This window comes from Anoplophora glabripennis, unplaced genomic scaffold (genome assembly GCF_000390285.2).
Source record: "Anoplophora glabripennis isolate ALB-LARVAE unplaced genomic scaffold, Agla_2.0 scaffold255, whole genome shotgun sequence".
In the NCBI taxonomy this organism is placed as follows: domain Eukaryota; kingdom Metazoa; phylum Arthropoda; class Insecta; order Coleoptera; family Cerambycidae; genus Anoplophora; species Anoplophora glabripennis.
In genome coordinates, this window is record NW_019417249.1 from 690115 (window position 1) to 699790 (window position 9676).

Genomic DNA, 9676 nt, shown 5'->3' on the forward strand with positions numbered 1-9676 from the left:
AACGCAGCAGGAAGTTTGCGATTTATTTAATGAAAAACATCCAGATGGCCGTATCAGCCAATCAACAGTCAGTAAGATATAATCTAAATTTAGAGAAACTAGCAATGTTGTAGATATTTCAAAACCTGGACCTCCAAGCGTTAGTGAAGATCACAAACAGAACATTTTGATAAGTATGGTAGATAATCCTCATAATACTTCACGATTGGTTGCATTAAACAATGAAATTAGTCAGACCACAGTGCTACGTACCCTGAGGAAGGAAAAATATCATCCCTACAAAATTCAACTTGTGCATTAACTCAATGAAGACGATCCCGACCGCCGCTTACACTTTTGTGAAATTATGATGGATTTATGTCAAGCAAATAGAGATTTACATCGGCAAATACTTTTTTCAGACGAGGCCACGTTTTGTCTCAATGGTACAGTGAACCGTCAAACTTGCAGGTATTGGAGTCGGGAAAATCCTCATTGGATGGCAGAGAGTTCCTTTCTTCTTTGAAGGAACCCTTACAGGAGAAAGATATTTAGAGTTTTTTCAAAATGACCTTGTTCCAGCGCTTGTAGTAATTTTTCCTGACGATAATGGCACTGATATTCCTGATGACACCATATGGTTTCAGCAAGACTGTGCACCTTCGCACTATGCGCGCCCTGTTCGAGATTTTCTGGACAATTGTTTTTCTAGGAGGTGGATCGGCAGACGAGGACCGATAGAATGGCCCGCGAGATCCACAGATCTTACACCCCTGGACTATTACTTATGTTGCTACTTAAAGTCCAAAGTTTACGTTAATAGACCACATAATTTAGAAGAACTCCAAAATTGTATTATAGATGAAAGAGTTACCCCAGAAATAATTCATAATGTGCAAGAAGAATTTCTACAGAGACTTGCTTATTGTCAAGAAGTCGGTGGGTGGCAATACGAACACTTAATTTAGGTAAAAAACTTGACATGGGAACTGTTATTTTTTTAATGAATAAAATTTACGTTTTCTAACATTCAATCGTCATTTACTCGAAAACTTTCCAATGTAAGATGACAACATTTTAATACTGTCGGATCGACAATGAAACGATCTTTCAGAATCAAGAAAAAAATAGGGGGTTGCTATTTAAAAAAAAAATGTCGATGACGTCGTTACTCGAAAACAAATGACGGTTGAAAATCGCCTTTTATGCTAAAATATGTATTTTTTAAATTAAAAATTGACCTGCTCGAGGATTCTTCCTAAAAAAAATAATTTTATATTTTAACTTGTTGCCACATGTGTCGATTTGTTGTTTTTACCTACCATGTTCTTCTTTTAACAAAAACAAAATGTCGAACAAAATTTTAAATGCACATATCAGAAAAATTATAAATAAAACAATGAATTTGTAGATAAATAAAATAAATATATATTTATGTAAACAATTCTGTTTCTGTATTTTAAGCGCGATACAGAGACTAAAATATACGACATTGCGCACATACGCAGTCATGTTATGACGTCACGCGGAGAATAACTACCGATTTGTGGATATATACATATATAGACAAATAGAAACGCAGGTTATTTTATATGCAATTAATACTTACTAAAGGTGGTCCTATCCCTGGCCGAGAAATACTCAAATTTCTGGCGTTTTAGGTACTGAAATCTTGAAAAGTAAAACGTGTGGAACAAAAGTAAGCACAAAAATAAAATCCTCGACATTCTGTTTATTCATTGTTACTATTTAAATTTACTCAAATAAAATAATAACTTAAAAAAGCGTTTGTAAAACATGCGTTTGCTGTTATCCTAACCCCACACTTTAAAAATTATTTTCACGTACTTATAAATAAAAGTAAACAATTTTATAATGTAGGACTAAGCTACTAAGTAAATGTTGTAAAAATATTTACATGTGGAGTTGTATATAAAAAGTTAGTATTTTTCGTAGATTTCAGTACCTAAAAACCTTGATGGTTTGATCGTTTTTTGCACCTGTTTATTCGTTTTACTGCGGCGTCTTTGAAAATACCCAGATGGCATGACAACATTCCTATTATTTGATAAGCATTAGATGATTCAGTTATTAAATGTTTGAAATTATTTGGCTTTGTGCAAAACACTATTTAAAGAATATCGCGCCCTTAAAACTAAAGCTAATTATATAACAAAATTTTATTAACATAAGTCTTTCACATAGGTATGGTTTAAAAAGATGTACTAAGAATTCTGTGTAATAGCTTCAACACTACGTAATTGATCTATGGTAGCCGTAAATCTCATGGTGAAGTCAGTGGTTCTCAATAAGTTTTCTATTAAAAAAAAACCTAATAGTTATACAGGGTGTCCGCGTTTTTTATAGCAGGACTTTCACAACTTGTACTAAAAGTCCTTTAAAAAAAAGTTCATGTAAACATATATGTATAGATGCGTCGTTTTCGATTTACAGAGTGTTCAAGTTTAAAATGAGAATTGATTTTTTATTCGTAAAACGAAAACCCCTTTTTAGATTTTGTTGAAACTTGGCAACTTTGTTTGTAATAATGATACTCATTTTCTCACGTAATTTAATTTGTCCTATTTTCTCCAGTGGCGTCACAACAAGATACCAGCTTGATAAAAATAGAAAAAATATGGTACGCCACTGCTTTTCGGTAAGTTTGAAATTTTTCTCAGATTTAGTAATCAAAAATACAACTTTTTTGTTATTTACTTTTTTCCTATCTCGCTTTGTTTAGACAGAAATAAAACTTTTTATTTCACACAGTTTATTGTAAGATAATAAAAAAAATAAACAACACGTTATGGAAAAACAACTTATTGTATAAATAGACCTCAAAGGAGCTGTTCGAAATGCCCGCCATTTCGATCTACACACAAATCACAGCGACGTATCAAAGACCGCCTAACGTCTCTCAAATGATGTGGAGTTATTCTGAGAGCAGGGTTCCGGATTCGTCGTACAAGTTCCTCTTGCGAGTTAACAGGCGTAGAGTAAACTGCATCCTTAATAAATCCCCAAACAAAAAAATCCAAAGGTGTTAGATCAGGCGATCGCGGAGGCCACCCAACTGGACCACCACGATCCACCCATCTCTGTGGATACTCTGTATTCAGCCAGATTCGTACCGCTAAAGAGTACTGGGAAGGGCATCCATCTAATTGAAAAAACGAGTCTATTCTTTGTTGAAAAGGAACATCGTCTAGCATGTTATCATGCTGGGTAGTTAAAAATTCAAGAAATAATTGACCGCTTAATATATCGGACAGGATGTAAGGTCCCAACAAAAAATCCTTGGCAACTCAAAAACAGACATATTCACGGCACACTTTGTAACAAGTAAATAAATAAATTAAGCAAATCTCGAACCTGTTCATGAAAATGTTTTATTTCTAACTAAACAAAGCGAGATAGGAAAAAAATTAAATAACAAAAAAAGTTGTGTTTTTGATAGCTAAATCTGAGAAAAATTTCAAACTTACCAAAAAGCAGTGGCGTACAATATTTTTTTCTATTTTTATCAAGCTGGTATCTTGTTGTGACGCCACTGGAGAAAATAGGTCAAATTAAATTATGTGAGAAAATGAGTATTATTATTACAAACAAAGTTGCCAAGTTTCAACAAAGTCAAAAAGGGGTTTTCGGTTTACGAATAAAAAATCAATTCTTATTTTAAACTTGAACACTCTGTAAATCGAAAACGACGTATCTATACATATATGTTTACATGAACTTTTTTTTTAAAGAACTTTTAGTACAAGTTGTGAAAGTCCTGCTACAAAAAACGCGGACACCCTGTATATTCTACACAGTAAACTGAAGTGCTGTACGTATTCTATAATACTTTTCATCTTTATACAATCTTTAAACTATTAAAAAAGGTTCCAACCGTTGAAAATTTAGAGCAAAACGCATTAAATTCTACAAAATGTTCAAAATTCTCCATACTCTTAACAAAACCAATCAATTTCAATATATAAATAATAAATTATGTTTATCATAACGATAGTTGCTACGTCATAAATATTTACAGATATGATAATACAGGGTGATTCACGAAAGGTGACCAAAAATGAAACCTCCTATTCTTTGATGAATTTTAAGGGGAGTATAGTTTTTATTTAGGACGCTTCGTTAAAAGATACAGGGTGTTAAACATTAAAAAAAATGTTTTTAAATTGGCACATGCATGTACGTAAACATTGTTCGAAATCTGAGGCCTTTTCCTGAAATTTAGAAGCTCCAATGACGAAGATACAGGGTATAGGTGGCATATCTTTCTAAATAAAATAGTACGGTAACAATCATGATATTTTCGGATTCGAAGTTTCATTTTAGGTCACCGTTTGTGAATCACCCTGTAGAATAAGTGTCAGTAATATTCCTTTTCAAAGTACAAGGTTATGCGAGTATAGATTGAATATTCTCAAACATGTCTGGAGAAATAAATTTGTTTTGTGTGTATTTCTAATTACTTTATTGTCTGATAGGAATCATTTGTTGCATTCCATACACAACTTTTTCTTAGGTATTTTTTTAGGGCTATTTTTAAAACAATCCCCGATTAATTTAGAAATGCGAGAAAAGAAAAACTATAATTTTTATGGGTTTAATTATTATTTTCCATACGGTCAAATTAAAAAATTAAACTAACTACGAGGATGTAAAAATACACTCGCCTAGGCATGTTTTCTTTTGCCAATATTTTTTACAGAGATTTCTTCTGTTTCTATGACACTGTGGTGTCCAAAAAAGTTGCCACTTTGAGCATGTTGCAAAAAAAATATAGGTACTTAGTTGCTATATCAACTTTTGTTCTAATAAAATCAAATTCCAGAAATATATTCGTTCAGGTTTATACTAATTTTATATATTCCAATCTTCTATATTCCGATAAAACAATTATTTAATCGTCATTTTTTTTAATCCCACAGTAAAATAAATTGTAAACGTTGCAGAAAAACAGTCAAGAGTCACTTTTTTAGTCCATATCGTAATATTTATTCATTCTTATGTTATATAACATATTTTAATAGAGTTCAAAGACTGCATAATCAAGTAATTGATGTACACATCATCATGTAGGTATGTTTTTATTAAACGAAATATAAAACATATAATTGAGAGAAATTCTACAGTAATCAGTTGTATGCAACCAACAACACTTCCAACGTAAGTTACATAGAAATGAATTAGTTTGTTAAAAAAATAACGCTTTGTAATGTGTAACGTGTAGTTCTGAGTTATTTTTCTCAAATAAACAGTTCTTTATATAACTTTTATTTTCGGGAAATGTCTAAGTAAACAAATTGATCGAAGTGATGTCGTAAACCATAACCAAACAATTCTAATCTTACCTTATGTAACGTTGCAATACACACTCCACTATTTCTTACAAAAACAAAAATAATTAACGAAGAAACTAACTAATTAGTAACGTATCCGGTATCAAATAAAACGTAATAGTTTGTTGTATTTTTAACCTACCATTTGGCAAATAATTATCTTTAAAATTCCGACTATTGATGTTGGTTTTAACTTATCAGATCATTTCTTTGAAGCACCTGCTACAGATAAAAAGCGTGGAGCTGTTCACTGTATTTATGAGTTTTTAGAACGGCAAGCGATCAACTCGAATCTTGTAATCTAGTGGCAATGTTAACGTTATCTGGTATGATTTTTCTACACTTTCGAACATATCAGTGTGTCGTTTACAGGGTGGATAAACGTTCTGATAAGACAGCGACTGCTCTGCAAAAAATACTGAAGTACGATGTTGTCGGATGAAATTTATAGCATCCTTTTGACGAGGGTTTTAAAAAACCTAAGCAAGTTAGAAACAATAGGTAGGTATCTCTTGACTGTACCGGTTATACAAGTTTTCTCCAGTTTACAAAAGCTGACAACACGTTCAGAATAAGGAAAGTAAGCGTATTTTTCCATTTCCTGAACGTTACACGGTTGTGGATTATACAGCGCGGTAAAAAAGTTCTGCATAAAATTCATATTTTCGTTAAACAGTTTTTTTTTCGAAAAACGGTGAGACCCGTCGATTTTTATTTGATCCAGGGCACGTTGTTATGTGAAAAAAATTTGTTTTTCGATAATTCACTTACGGCAGCGATGATATAATTTTTTTTTTAAATGACAACACATATTTTTTTCGGTCGAAACTGATGACAGCGATAATTATCTAAACAACGGTGTGAAATATTCGATGTCTTACATAACAATTTTTTTTAGAAAAATTTAAGTTCTTATAAGTGATAATTGTCTACTTACACTATTAATGGCTACGAAAAGGACAAAGTTGACAAAATTACATTTCAAACGAGTAAAATTACACTAATGTTTGCGTAACTCTAGCGAAATTATTCGAATTGCCCACCCTGTACCATTTGGCATTGTCCTAAGCCTGTGTAAACGCCCTCTACACTTCGTTCAAGCATTCCCGGGTCGATTTGATTTATTTCAAAACGAATACGGTTTTTAAGTTCTTCCAAATCACCTGGTCTGTTTGTGTACACACGCGATTTCAAATAGCCCCACAAAAAAAAGTCTAGAGGTGTTAAATCAGGCGAACGCGGAGGCCACTCGATTGTTCCGCGTCGCCCGATCCACCGGCCAGTAAACGTGTTATTCAAGTACTCCCGTACTTGCACTCCATAATGGGGCGGTGCACCATCCTGCTGAAACCAAATTCTTTCCTCAGGAATATCAGGATCCTCGTTGTTCGGGAATAACTCTGCTAAGCTTGGGACCAAATCGAACCGCAGGAAATCCAAATAGCGAGCAGCAGTTAAATTTTCCTCGAAAAAATACGGGCCTAAAATACGACGCCCTATTATTCCCGCCCAAACGTTCACCTTTCGGGGGTGCTGATGATCTACTTCTTGCACCCAGTGCGGGTTTTCCTGAGACCAATACCGGCAGTTATGTCGATGCACCGATCCATTAAGATAAAAAGTAGCCTCGTCAGAAAAAATTATGTTCTTGAGGAAGTCGGGGTCTCCGTTACATCGATGCATTAAATCTTCACAAAAGTGGAGACGGCGGTCTGGGTCGTCCTCAGTCAATGCATGTATCAAGTGACCCTTATAGGGGTGAAATTTCTCTTTTTTGAGAAAGTTCACCACAGTTACATGTGAAATATCATTGTTCAATGCAATCGACCTTGTACTAGAATGAGGGTTGTCCTGGAGCTCCACCAGGATATTCAATCTAGTTTCATCATCTACTCTAGGACGACCCGCACGAGGAGCATCTTTCACACTACCAGTTTCCTCAAACCTTGCCAGTACCCTACTAACCGTAGATTGCGTAATTGGTGGTCTGTCAGGGTACGTTGCATTAAATAATTGGCAAGCTTCTTGATGGGTTCGTAACTTATCGCCGAAACCAATCATCCTCAAAATATCAATTCTTTCGCGTTCACTAAGTTTTGCCATTTCGAATTAAACGATTTCACCAAAGAATGTTAAATCGGTACTGATTTTTAGTCTTCAATATTTCAGGTAATCTACTCCTTTCAAGTAAACATTTCTTTGGATCTTTTTTTTTTAGGAATTTATCGGCAAACTCGAAGACAAAAAGTCGACCTTAATTTGCTACATACTATTTGGATTTTGTGCGGTTGAACTTGGTTCTAAATTTTGCAGTTTAATCAGGATCCTGACAATATCTGATGAATAATTCCGCAAATATTACATAACACCAGTTGCAACTTAAGTTATCTGAAATGCTTTCTGCCGAATAAATTTTTTTCTAAGGCATTTGATCCGTAAACAGCAAATTATTGCATTCAAGAACTTAAGGTGCATTTTTCTAAAAAAAATTGTTATGTAAGACATCGAAATTTTCACACCGTTGTTTAGATAATTATCACTGTCATCAATTTCGAACGAAAAAAATATGCGTTGTCATTTAAAAAAAAATTATGTCATCGCTGCCGTAAGTGGATTATCGAAAAAAAAATTTTTCCACATAACAAGGTGCCCTGGATCAAATAAAAATCGACGGGTCTCACCGTTTTTCGAAAAAAAAATTGTTTAACGAAAATATGAACTTTATGCAGAACTTTTTTACCACGCTGTATAGTATGTCGCAAGATGGTGGAACAAAATTCATATATTTTTTTCCAGTTGAAATTTAAAAAAATCGTTAACGGTTAACATTTGGTGTTATGTTCCGAACTTCTTCTCTGATACGATTTTTCAATCCTTCGATAGTGTCTGGTCTGTTCACTTACACTGCTTTTTAGATAACCCCACAAAAAGAAATCTAGTCAGGGGAGTGTGGTGGCCATACAAGCGGCTCCCTTCTTCCTATCCATCGATTTGGGAAAACTTCATTAATAGTCCAGTCACTGAAGGCGAAAATAAGCTAAAAGCTCGGAATTTTTTTGGATAGCATGTATTTTCCTGAAAATTTGCATAAAAGCTCATCTGACCCCCCACTTCAAAAGTTATATTGTCTAGATGTGTGCTTCCTTCTATTTGGGGGTGAAAACTACCCTTGTACGAAAAAAATGCGAAAATTGCAGATTTACGTATTTTAAAGATTCAATACATGTTCAAATATGTTGGATAAAGTTCCTTTCATGTTTTTTAATATAATTCATGAAATTTAATTACTTTTCAACCTTTAAAAATCCTTAAAAACTACCCTTCCATGGCCAAAAAAATAGAAAACAAAGTTTTTAACAGTTTAAAATATTCTTTTGGTGCATTGTATTGCATTTCTTTTGTTATTCATTAGATGGCTTACGACTAAGTTGCAACCCTTAAAAACCATCCCTTATAATAAAATAAACAAAAAATATTATTGAAAGCTTGAAATTTTTTAATTTTATGCATATGTGAATTATAAACTTTTATTGGTTTTCAAAAAATGATCTATGATATATTGCAACTTTTTAACCACCCAAAAAACACTTATGGAAGACCTATTCCTCATAAAAAACCCTACCCCTTATAGAAAAATTTTCTAAAAATTATATGTGAGTATGATATAATTTTTTTTTCAATTTTATTAGATTAATATCAAATAAAACATTTTTTATATACATTTTAATTGGATCTATTGTACAAAATGTCTTTAAAATGGTCTGTTATTTTTTACCTGTGTATATGTTATGGACCAAGTGATAAATCGGGCATTATACATAATGCCCGGTCATTATGTAAAATGCCCAATATGAGTGTGCAATTTGATAAAAATTATTCAAATAATCAAATTGACCGGGCATTATACATATTGTCCATCACCTTTTGGGCAGAGTAATACAAACATATTTAATTACTACTTTTTTTTTACTAATATTGTCATTTAACTTAAAATAAACTAAATGTTAAACAATTTAAATAATCAGACTCATTATTTGGATTAATTAGCAAGGACTTCTACATTAAGAATCCACTAGTTTCTGCATTTAAACCTTAAGGAAAGTCATATTAAAAATATAGGTAACACAAAACATATAAAATTTAAAACAAACATTTCACAACATATCTTTATTTTATAGAAGTTTTGACATATTATTATAAAACATAAAATAAACTAAAGTTTAAGCACTCAGACTCATTATTTGGCATAATTAGCATCTAATACGTTTCAACACTTTAAACTTCGTCCTTCCCTCCTCGCACCGCGTCAAATTTAGCTTTATTATCAAATTGCCCAATTGTCACGT

At 32.9% G+C, this 9676-nt stretch overlaps 1 protein-coding gene across 2 annotated transcripts in view; it reads right to left on the bottom strand.

Moving 5' to 3' along the window:
• Positions 1-5633, bottom strand: part of LOC108905911 (alpha-tocopherol transfer protein-like) — a 28599-nt gene extending 22966 nt beyond the window's left edge. The window contains exon 1 of one of the 2 annotated variants that reach the window (XM_018708983.2): positions 5473-5633. The gene's annotated coding sequence lies outside the window, so the exon portion shown is untranslated. The other variant, XM_018708982.1, reaches the window with a different exon arrangement.
• Positions 5634-9676: the final 4043 nt, after the last annotated feature.